The 12246-nt window shown below is 49.2% G+C and overlaps 1 protein-coding gene across 1 annotated transcript in view; it reads right to left on the bottom strand.

Annotated features, from left to right (window-relative positions):
• Positions 1-12246, bottom strand: part of METTL25 (methyltransferase like 25) — a 619072-nt gene that overhangs the window by 393803 nt on the left and 213023 nt on the right. The gene's annotated exons all lie outside the window — the stretch shown is intronic.

The raw sequence follows: 12246 nt of genomic DNA, 5'->3' as shown, positions 1-12246 counted from the left end.
AGGTGTTCAATTGCTTTGTAGACTGAAGGCGAGTTATCTGGCACGTAGGTGCAGCAGCTAGATCCGATGATGCGGCATGCTCCTCCTCGATCGGCTAGAACCACATCTAGAACAAGGCGGTTTTGAAGGGCCACAAGGCGGACCGCCTGAAGCTCAGCCGTGTTGTTAGCGAGGATGCCAGCCGTGATGTTGATCGTTGTTTCTACTGCCTGGGTCAGGTGTCGGATAGCGCGGCTGTTTGCCATTGGGCCCCACAGGGGAACGAGTCCCTTTGCTGCATCCAGGAACTGTGCTCCAGTGGAGTCGGCTTGTCCAATGTCATCTGCACGCCACTGCCGGTGATGGTTAGCAGGGGCTACATACGTGGGGGGGAGAACGAAGGCAATGTAGCAGATACCCTTCCAACCTTTCGGGAGCCAGGTGTAAGCTTTGGTGCCACACACAAAGTACATATTTGGAGAAGCAACAAAGGAAGGGGGATCAACTGAGTCCAATGTTCTGATGATTCGGCAGGAACTGTGACCCACCAGCTGTGTTCCCTGGCCTTCGAGACACACAAGACCTGTGACATTGATAATAGACAGAGCCACAGTCAGAGTGGCGGTAGTTTGTTTTCGCAGATGAGAGAAGGTGGATCTAGCTGGATTGTGGAGCACCTGTACTTCGACACGTTCTTTGGCTGGAATGTCTTTAAGGAAGGTGGCGCCCGTGAGCGCAGGACACAGGAGAGCAGAGGTCTTTCCGGTTTTGTTCAGCCAAAACCCAGAGTAGAAGTGCAACACTGTCTGGCTGGAAGTGGCGTTATCCTTGTGGCTCTCTTGCATGAGGATCAACCAGGCGAGGCAGGAGCCGTGAACTGAGAAAGGAGAAGGGATGAAGGGGATGGAGTGTCCAGTGGCATGCGGGAGCAAACCGCAGATCCAGCAGTTCGTGGCATTTGCAGCAAAGTTGTGTTGGTGCAACAGTTGCACGAAGGAATTGTTCCAGAACTCCCTGCGTCTCTCTCGGAGCTGAGGTGACAGGGAGATCAGGTGGTGCTCTTTCATGGGGGTTGGTCGTGCAGTGGGCAGCAATGCCCGATGAGCCGGTGTGCTTTCCTCCAGGATCCAGAAGGAGGTCATGAGGAGGAGGCAAAAGAGGAAGACAATGAAGAAGGCGATTGTCTTTGATTTGTGCAGGCTGTCAGCCTTTGGGTTCCTGTAGTGGGTATTTCCGGTTGCTTCCATCATCTTCTCAACTGGCGCTTCCATCATCTTCTTATCTGGCGCTTCCATCATCTTCAAGGTGCTCGGTGGTGGGCAGAACCACAGACTTCGTTTAGCTTCTCTCCCGGTAACCCTTGGTTGTGTTTAGGTCACCGTTCTGAGATTCAACTTAGTCCGTGGCCTACTTAGCCGAAGCTCCCTCCTTTCGACGCAGGAAATACCCTTCTCTAGTTGGCACAGTGGGATCAGAGAATTTTGCAAGTTCATGTGCCTCAGTATCAGGATAACAGTTCAATGTTGGTCGATCTTTGTTCAGGAGCTCTTCTTGGGTGTTGACGCTTTCTGTCGTGGCCAGGGTCGCGGAGACCTTCCGGCAGTGGTGTGCGTGCAGCCAGTGCCTCTTCCCCTCCACTCGAAGCGCCGTCCGTGTGGTGATAAGCACTTGCCAGGGGCCCGTCCACCGGGGTTCCAGGCTCTTGGTCCGTTGGAAGTTTCGGATTAGAACGAAGTCCCCCGGTTGGATGTCGTGGCCTGGACCCTGGAAGCATCGGGGATGGCCTGCTGCACCTGTTGATGAATGACAGACAACGTTTTAGTTAACTTGCACAAATAATCAGACAGTAGGACGTCCGGGACGTCATGAATGGAGGTCGGTTTGGGAGCAGTCCAGAGGTTCATCGGTCGCCCGAATACAACCTCGTAGGGAGTCAAATGGTGTTTGGTGGGAGTGGAGCGCATCGATAGCAGAGCCAGTGGGAGGGCATCCGGCCATTTAAGTCCGGTGGTGGCCACTATTTTTGACAATTTCAACTTCAGTGTGGCATTATGGCGCTCCACCAGGCCGGCGGATTGGGGGTGGAAGACCGCATGAAATCTCTGTTTCACCCCCAACCCCTTTAGGATTAGTTGGATAACCTCAGCTATGAAGTGGGGGCCATTGTCGCTCCACAAAATTCGACAAAGGCCATAGCGAGGAAAGAATTCTTTCAGGAGTACTTTGGCAGTGGTCATGGCAGTGTTGTCATGGGTTGGATAGGCCCCTACCCATTTGCTGAAGGCACATACAATGGCTAGTACATACTTCAAGCCCTGACATCTCTCCATCTGGATGTAGTCCATCTGGAGGACCTCAAAGGGGTGATTGGGGGGCCCAAACCCTCCCCGGGGTAACACAGTTCCTTTACCGGGGTTGTGTTGCAGACAGATAAGGCACTGCTGGACTAGGCGTCTGGCTGAGTCGGGGATTTTGTCGTTGTGCCAGACTTTGGAAATGAGTTCGATCATGGGTGCAGATCCTATGTGTGCGGGGGAGTGAGCCATTGTCAGTATGGGGATCAGGTATGAGTCAGGCAGCAACCATTTGTTTGCATCCTTTGTTCGCCAGCAGCCCTCATCATCCTTCAAACCCACCCCTGCCCACTTAGTCAGTTCGTGAGGGGTGCTGGCCGACTGGATGTCTCTAATCATTTGCCTTGCGTCAGTCCATTTCTCTGCTTGTGACCTGGTCACATACATGCGTGTCACCGTCCTATTCTCAGCTGTGGTTCGTGCAGTGATGTCGGCCAGTGCATTCCCTTGTCCGACTAAGTCTGTCACCTTCTTGTGTGCCTGGCATTTGATCACTGCTAGTCGTTTGGGGAGGAGAACCGCTTCAATCAGGGCAGAAACCAGATCTCCGTGAAGGGTGGGGGTGCCGTGGGACGTCAGGAATCCCCTTTCCCTCCACAGGAGCCCAAAATGGTGAACCACCCCGAAGGCATACTGGCTGTCTGTATATACGTTCGCGGTGGTTCCTGTGGCTATGATGCATGCTCGTGTGAGGGCTATCAGCTCTGCTGCCTGGGCAGATCATTGTGTGATGCGGGCTGTCTCAACTACTGTTCGGGCTGTTGTTACTGCATAGGCAGCTGAAGTGGTGCCATCTGGGAGTTTGATGCATGAGCCATCTACCCATAGCTCTCCATCGGGGTCTGTGAAAGCAGTGTCTCGGAGGTCAACTCTACTCCTAGTTTGTTCGTCCGTGAGGGTCACACAGTCGTGTATGGGAGGCACGTCGGGGTCATTTTCAGGCAGGGGCAACAATGTGGCAGGATTCAAAGTCGTGCATCTCTTTAGTGTGATGTGGGGTGCAAGTAGCGTCAATTTGTACCCAGTCAGTCGTGCGCTAGTCAAATGTTGAGTCTTGGTTTGGTTCAGAAGGGTGTCGACAGCATGGGGTACTAAAACGGTGAGAGAGTTTGAAAGTACAATTCCCTCGCTCTGACGGATAGAGACAGCAGCGGCAGCTACTGCTCGAAGGCAGGCAGGCAAAGCTCTGGCTACAGGATCAAGAGTGGCGGAGAAGTAGGCACAAGGGCGCTGCTTTGGACCTATAGACTGAGTCAGGACAGACAATGCACACCCCTCCCTTTCGTGGGTGAAGAGGGAGAAGGGTTTGGAGTAATCCGGGGTTCCCAGGACGGGCGCTGAACAGAGGGCATCTCGTAATTCCTTAAAGGATGCTTGACACTCAGGGGTCCAAGGGAGCGGGAAGGGGGCATCTTTGGTCAACAGGGCAAGTAGGGGTTTCACAATGAGGCTGAAATTGGGTAACTATTGTCTGCAAAAAGAGGTTAGGCCAACCAAAGAGCGGACCTGTTTTTGTGTTTTTGGGACGGGGGTGTCTAGGATGGTTTGGATTCGATCGGGTGTAAGTTTCCTCCCTTCTTTGGATAGGAGATGGCCTAGGTATGTCACTTGCGGCTGGCAGAACTGTAATTTCTTTTTGGAAACTTTGTGGCCGTTTTCTGCCAGAAAGTGTAGGAGTTGAACAGTGGCTGTGATTGCAAGTGGGGTGGTGTCGGCCGCCAAAAGGATATCATCGACATATTGGATCAACACCACTCCATCCGGTAGTTGGACGGCGTCCAGCTGTCTTTTGAGGGCCTGGCTGTAAATACTGGGACTTTCAGTGTACCCCTGGGGAGCTCTACAAAATCGGTACGAGCGGGATTTCAGGGTGAAGCCGAAGAGATAACGGCTGTCTGGGTGGATGGGGATAGAGAAAAACGCATTCTTGAGGTCGATAACAGTGAAGGTGGTGGCAGTGGACGGGATGAGGGTCAGGATGGTGGTGATATCTGAGACTACGGGGTATTGGGGTACAACCACTTTGTTGATCTCTCGCAGGTCGATGATGAAGCGGTACGCTTTCTCATCTCCCTCGCCTTGCTTCTTGACAATGGGTAGGATAGGGCTGTTGCAGACATTGCTAACCACTTCTTCGACCACTCCTGCATCTACCAGAGACTGAATGATCGCTACCAGTGCCTTCTCACCCTCGGGCGATATCCGATACTGCGGGAGTTTCGGGAGCATAACGTCCTGTCTCACAGTTATATGAATAGGGTCAATCATCATTCGTCCCACATCAGAGTCATTTTTGGCCCATAGGTACGGAGGCAGGGTATCAAGCAAGGACAGGTCAGCATCAGTTATGGAGCACATGTGTCGTGCAGGGCAAGATTTGGGTATGTCCGGGTTGTCATACAGGATGACTCGGACTCCATCCGGGGAACACCTAATGGTAGCTCGAAAATGCTTCAGTAAGTCAATGCCCATAATGGCGTCAGGGGAGTTGGAGGAGAGCAGAAATGTTGTGTCAGTGGTGTTGCTTTCTAGGTCAAAGGTGACAGGTACGGACAGGGGGTTAGTGGAGGGCGTCCCATCGAAACCTATCGATGTAATGTGTGAGCCAGACAAGGGTGCCCTTGGAATCAGTCGTTTCGATAACACACTACGTGTCGCCCCAGTGTCTACCAAAAATGGAGACTCTGTACCCAGGACCTTAGCAGTGACATAAGGACCTTGCTGGTCAACACAGAGCTCGACTGGATCCCTCCCTTGCCCGTGGCAGTCCTATGCAAAATCGGGGGCATTCTCACCGTCGGATAGTTGATACTGGTTCTGTCGGGGGCGGTCAAATGTGTTCGATCTCCCTGATCTGTCATTGTTGGTGTCGTTTGTGTGCCCTCGTCCTTGTCCCCTATTTCTCGGTCCACCCGCTACATCCTTGGGGTCCCTATTTCTGGTCATCTCTAGCAGAACCGGACACTGGGATTTCCAATGGCCGAATCCTTTGCAGAAGGCACATTGGTCATCGCTAATGTCTCTTCGTCCAGTGTGGGGTGTTGGGGTGTGATCTTTAGGAGGTGGATTCCTAGGGATGGTCGATTGGTAGTTCCCCCTTTGGGGTTCCCGTCCGACCGCTATACCTTGTATCTGGGCTATCATCACCCTTTCTTTCAAATCTTTCTTCTTTTTCTCGGACGCCCTATCATTCTCATTTTTCTGGTGCTCGTAATACTGAGCCATCTGAAGGATAGCTGCGGGTTTGGAGGCCCCCCAACTACTCTCACTCATCTGCAGTTTTTGGGAGACCTCTTGTGATAGGCCCTTCACATAGTTTTGTACAAACAGGTGTTGTCCGGTTGCGGTGGTCATGTCTTGGCCACTGTAGTCGGAGAACACTGTCTCGAATCGGGAGAAGTATTCTGATACATCTTCCTGGGGTTTCTGACGACAGGCCGTGACTATCGACCAATCTACCTTTTGCTCTGGGATCAGTGTCTTTAACTTCTGAACTAATTTGTCTGGGAGTTCTAATATGTCCTTTACTGGTTTCCTTCCAGGCTCTCGCTGTCTATCTAGTTCACTGAGTTGGTTCCAGGTATGTCCAAACAGATCTGTGTGGTCAGCCTTCCGGATTTGCTTCCACACGTCAGCTGGCAGGCATAACTCGAAAAACAAGTCAATGTCCGCTAAAGTCATTATCGTCGAACCCAAGGCTGTGCCCAATTCGGTATAGAATGCTGTCGGGTTCTTTCTTAAATCGGGCAGAGTTTGTGTAAAAGTTAGGATATCTTGTCGGTCCCATGGTTGGTAAACCCAATTGTACACAACCCTCCCTTTTGCATCTGTGTGATTAATATCATCGTTTGTTCCCAGACCACGTGGCGGAATCCAGTAAGGGGCCGCTTCTCTGATGGGCATCATAGTATTGGCTACTTCTACTGAGGTCGTTTCAGGGACTGTAACCTTGGCTTCTGGTTTTTGTTCCGTGAGGTGGCGGAAGACCTCAAGCATCTGCATGAAGAGCTCCGTTGCCTCACATTCAGTCCCATTTCCAACATCAACCTTCCTATACAGCGTTATCAGTTTAGCGGGGCCCTTACTTTGATACCTATCCTCATATGCGTTCAGGGTGTGGTAGCTGAATCGCAAAATGAAATGCCGTCTATGGCTGTCGGCATGCGAGTTATACATGTTCATTGTGTATTCTTCGCTCTCCCTTCGTTCTACTAGTGTCTTTGCTATTTTGTCAATCCCATCCCGCTCATCTTTGCTCAACCTATTTGGTCTAGCTGGTGGGTGCTTGCTAGTCTCGAGGTCATCAGGTGGTGCTGTCAATGTGGCTGGTGCGGAGGCCGTGAGGGCTGGTGCACTAGCGCTAAGGTCGTTCTCGTTCGCACTCGGGGCCTGCAGGTGCTGTTGGCAGGGGGCATATGGAGGGGGCATGTAGAAGATTGGGGGACCTAGCAGTAACTCATCGTTCGCCCGCTGTTTGGAGGGCAATTCAGGGTAGAGCACAGAGGGGGTCCTAACGGGACATTGACCTGTCGATCCTGATTCTTGGTTTTGTGTAGCTTCCTTTCTTTCTTTTATTTCTTCTTCTAGTTGCTTAGCGGCTAGGTGGGCTGCCTTTCGTAATTCTTTCCCTATTTTTGCTTCTTCTCTTTTTCTTCGCTGTTCCGTTTCTTTGCGCCACATGCCGATACTATCGAGCATAGTGGGCATAGTCTTATTTTTCTGGAGCACTATTTCTAATGTTTTTATTTTCTGATCATCAAAGGAACCTATCAGTGGCCACTGACTTTTGAGGTCCGTTTTTGTGTATTTATGCCATAACCTAGTATAGGCAATAGCGACTAGTCCATGCTTGGTGAACATGCCCTTATTAGGGGTGCCTTCCAGTGGAGCTGGATGGTTCATCTCTAATAAGCGGTCCGGGCTGAACAGGCTACCAATCAGTGGGGAGAAGATAGGCATGACGGGTTACAACGGGGACAAAGGTCTGCACTACCTATCTTATCACGGCGGGCAAAGACTAGACAGAATATTTCTATTCTCCGTTGTTTGCCGGCGGTGAATACCTCAAAAGAACCAATATCGAACAATCAATGTTCGGTCAATCAAACAATCAGTGGGGAGAATAAGTGGGTACGACGTGTTAAAGGTTTGCGTTACCCACTCTTTCTCTACCTGCAAAGAGAGACCTTGTTCTTCCCTGTTTGCAGACAGAGAATCTCCAGACAACAATCCACGAACGACAGTTCGGGAAAACAGTGGGGGAGGAAGATAGGCACGACGGATTACAATGGGGACAAAAGTCTGCGTTACCTATCCTTCACTGCTTGCAAAGAGAGAGCCTGTTGTTTCTCCGTTTGCAGACGGTGAATCTCCAGAGGGATCAACAAAAGAGTAATACTAGTATCATCCAAATCAAACAATCATTTCTCAATTTGTCGTGTTTACACGACCTTACCCGGACCGCATGGACGGTTTCCTGTCTTCCGAATCCAGCGCCCGATCGTCCTCTATTCTTCGTGATGTTCGTGGCACTCCTGATGGTTCCCAGTCAGGACCGTAGATCACTCGAGAGAGGTCTGTTCGGAACTAGTGAAGGTCGGATGATCGGCTGTCAGACGAGGGTCTATCGGACACGAGCTCTCCCGATCGTTGCAGTCGTTCACTCTGTCGTCGGGACCTCTCCCACTGGATCCACGTGTCGCTGATGGGCCCCACGCTTTGGGACGCCAATTGTAGAAAAAGGGTAGGGCTATGACCTTTTTCAAGATTTGCCTGGCGCTAACCGCCTTTGTACCATTCAAATTACCAAGCAATGAGGCAGGCGCCGGAGACCAGAAGGCAGGAAACAGAAGTTTTATTCCGACGGAGCAGAACACATCAGATCAGACAACAAGGTATCGTCTCGAGGTGCTCTAACAGCCTCTCTGAGGCCTGGCCTCTTATACCCTGGTTTATGACATGTGAGCATTCTTTATTGCATAAAAGACTCTTTAAACTTATGAAATGACGTCCCCATAATCCTCGTGTCAAACCCACCCCCACATACATCCACAATAGAGGTCCTCACCCTGCTGATAACAGGAGGGGGCTATCACGCGGCTGAGTGTTCCGCCGATTCTTAGGATGTGTGCGCCTGATCGTATCCCATGGGGTGGGGAGGCCATGATCAATAGTGGGTCCTTTGAAGAGGAGCGACTCCATACAATAAGGGGCAGTAAACGGTATCTTCCGGCTTAGGCGATGGCCTCGGACCTGTGTGGACAGTCGGACTCGGGGGAAGGGGTCATCAAAGGAGAGGTATTCATGCCGCGTGGACAATCAAGCGCGGAGGGATGGTTTATCAACAGAGGGGTATTCATGGAAGGAGAGGAGGTGCTGGTCAGGCGCGGGCGTGACTCCCAAGGACAGGGTCATGCAGGAGGAGAAGGGTTATGCTCATGTGAGGGAGGGAGGGGGAGCCAGGGTGCGCGGAGGATGCTTGCAGGGTCAGAGGAGCGCGCTGGCGATCGATCGTGGACAGGGAGACCATGATACCTAAAATGGCTGTTGTGCACGTTGTACGTGGGTGACAAGCTGGCGCAGATGATGTTCAGCTCGTAAACTAAAATTCCACAGTATGGAGGGGGTTTTTTTCACACCCCCTTCCCCTGCCCGCCACCTCCGTTTCCTGGCTGCTGCTACTGGCAAAGGCTATATTTTGAGGACAGCTGTGGTGAATCTATACAGTGGTCCAGGGTATAGAATGCCAATTGGAAATAATTTCACGACTGGGATACCAAGTCAAACGCAAGATAGAAGGCAACTTTTTACAGAAATACAAAGCTTCACTGTAGCTCAGTGTCCCTGAAGTGTACCCAGGGGCTACAGCTTTTACAATAAAGTACTAGTGACTGCAATCTTTAAACATACCTCTAGAAATCTAATAATATGGTTTTGTTATACTGTCTACAACACTGAAAACAACAATTTGTGGCTAAGGTTAGTCATCCAACATCTGGTACTGTTAGTGCTTTTGCCAACGTAGTCACATGTAACTGCTACCAACCACTGGGAAGAATGCCAACCAGTAATCTCAACTAGACCAAAAGAGCAGGAAATGTAACACCAAATAGTTCTCTACAAGAGCTCATTGTAGTGAGAACTCAGCCTAGCCAAAAAACACAAACACAGGCACTAACAAGCATTGGAAATGCCAATAGGTCTTCCCTCTACACAGCGTGACTGCTGTTCAGCATGGCTAAATATTGGTGGCGTATAGAAAGTGGCGTGGAGTGTTGTAAAGTGGAGTTGCATAGAATGTTGTGTATTGGTGGGGCATAGAGTGGAGGACTGTAGAGTGGCATACAGTGCAGTTGTGTAGAGCTGACTGGCCTGTTGTAGAGTGCATTGGCATAGAGTGCAGTGGTGCAGAGTAGAGTACAGTGGCATAGAGTGCAGTAGCATAGAATTCAGCAGCGTACAATGCAGCGTCCAATGCAGTGTCGTAGAATGCAGTGGCATAGATCAGAGTGGTGCACAGTAGAGTGCAGTGGTGCGAGTGGAATGGTGCAGAAGAGATTGGCAAAGAGTATAGTGGTGTCGAAGAGTGGCATAGAGTAGAGTGGCATCGAGTGCACTCGAGTAGAATGGTGTAGACTGGAGTGGCATAGAGTGCAGTCGCATATAGTGGAAACAACCGAGTACAGTGGCATACAGTGCAGTGATGCAAAGTAGAATGGGTAGATGAGTGATATAGAGTGCATTGGCGTGGCGTGCACTGAAACAGAGTGCAGTGGTTTAGAGTAGGGTGGCATGGAGTGGTGCACAGTGGACTGGCACAGAGTAGAGTGGTGTACAGTGCAGTTGTGTAGAGTAGATTGTTTCAGAATAGAGTGAAATGGTGCAGAGTAGAGTGGCACAGACTGTAATGGCATAGTGTAAAGTGGTGTAGAGTACAGTGGCACAGAGTGTAGTGGTGCACAGCAGATTAGAGTGGTGCACAGTGGATAGGCGTAGAGGGCAGGGAAGTAGAGTGTAGTACTACAAAGTAAAGTTCATTGGAGTAGAGTGTATTGGCATAGAGTACAGTGACATTGAGCGTATTGTTGCAGTGTGGCTTACAATGGAGTTGTGCAGAGTAGAGTGGATTGGTGTAGATGCAGTGTCGAAGAGTGGTGTAGAGTGCATCAGCATAGAGAAGAGTGGTGTAGAGTGCAGTGGTGCAGAGTGCTGGGGCGTAGAGTGGTACACAGAAGAATGCTGTGGTTAGAATGGAGTATGCATGGTGTGGTAGCGGAGTATGCATATTGTGGTAGCATACTGCCATTATAGACAACACATTTTCAATTGAAAGGACCATTACATATGCAAGGACATACAGTTTTACTAATACAATTATACAGTAAACAAACAATAATGTGTGGAAATGGCATCGCCTAATGTATTGATTTTTTTGATCATATTACAGTATTTGTTTCTAACATGTTTCAGAATTAACAAAACATTTGCTTCGTTTGTTCTTTTCTAATTCTGATACATTCTGAAATACTTAAACCGTTAATTTAAATGTTGTGTGTGCTAGAAAATAAACCCTTTCCTACCACCAATATCCAGCAAGATTGTCACATAAATCCACTCATTTTGAAGTCAGAGAAAGAAAAGTTAACACCAATTCCTTCCGAAGACAGAGGCTGACATTGACCTCTGTGAATGCACAGAAAATGTGACAAGGTTAGAACAAGGTGTACAGGCCTGTTTACAGAAAGGAGCACTCGTGGAAGAATACAAGGAGAGCTAGTGCGAAAAGACTTTGCTCCTTGTGGGCACGAACTCAAGCTGGTAAGCCTAAAACAAATAAAGCCACCAAATGGAAAGTCTACATCCCTTGAACTAGCCCAAGTTACCGTGCCACGACGCCATACATTAGCCCTTGTACACCACATAAACTGGTGGTCCACATCCCGGATTTACAGCAACCATATCAGGCATTTGATTCTCCTGTCCTGACGTTGATCCCATAACCATTGTTGGGGATCGAAACGTCGCCAACAACTACATCTTGACTCCATACCGTTACTTATGATTTATGTTCATATTTTTTCAACTGTGAGTACTGTAACTTATGTGTCACCAAAAGTCACTTTGCAGCTATATGCCTGAGGTCTGGAAATTGGCTGATTTCCAGTACCCCGTCATTTCCTGCTCACTACATGATAGTATATGTTGGTTCTTGTTTATTTAATTTTTTTAATAAATACAATACCTTCCATTTGGACAGTAACATACCCAACACAGATTGTAGTCTTGTGGTTATGATTGTATATTCACCTAGATAGGGACCGTTGTCTCTAATAGCAAATTGCTACTCCTGGTGCCTTCTGACTTACAGGGTTCCCTTGTCCTTTGTTCACACACCACAGATTTTTTGCATTTTTTCTTGACACCGCTTTTTCTGGCATTTGAACTGCCATTCATTGTTACAGTGCGTGTGCTCTTGATCTAAAATAGTATTGGTAAAATTGGTTTCACCCAACAACACTATTCACCTTTACTGCAAGGCCACAGGAGATTATACAGATAATGCAGCAATGGCATGGGACTTAAATGTTTTGTGTGGGCAGCAGGGTGTATTTACACCACCCCCAAAGATGACACAAATATACAGTGTTTTTTTATCCAGCAGGCTGGTGACTTAACCAAACACTAGTGAGATGGGTGACAAAATTATCAAGCCAGTTGTGCTTTTCAGTGAGTGAGGTTCTGTAATGGTTTCCTGTGAAATAAAGAATACTATGTTGGCTGTTTGTGCTATTACCACAAGCTAGCTTGTACTTATATCACAGAGTCCAACATAACGTGATAAATAGAGAGCAACTTAAATTTGGGGAGCAGCAGTGAACTGAGGCGGAAGCAGAGGATAAAATGGCCTGTTCTG

The sequence above is a fragment of the Lissotriton vulgaris genome, chromosome 1_1 (genome assembly GCF_964263255.1).
Source record: "Lissotriton vulgaris chromosome 1_1, aLisVul1.2, whole genome shotgun sequence".
Classification (NCBI taxonomy): domain Eukaryota; kingdom Metazoa; phylum Chordata; class Amphibia; order Caudata; family Salamandridae; genus Lissotriton; species Lissotriton vulgaris.
Note: the sequence above shows the minus strand (reverse complement) of the source record. Positions and strands in the feature narration are given on the sequence as shown.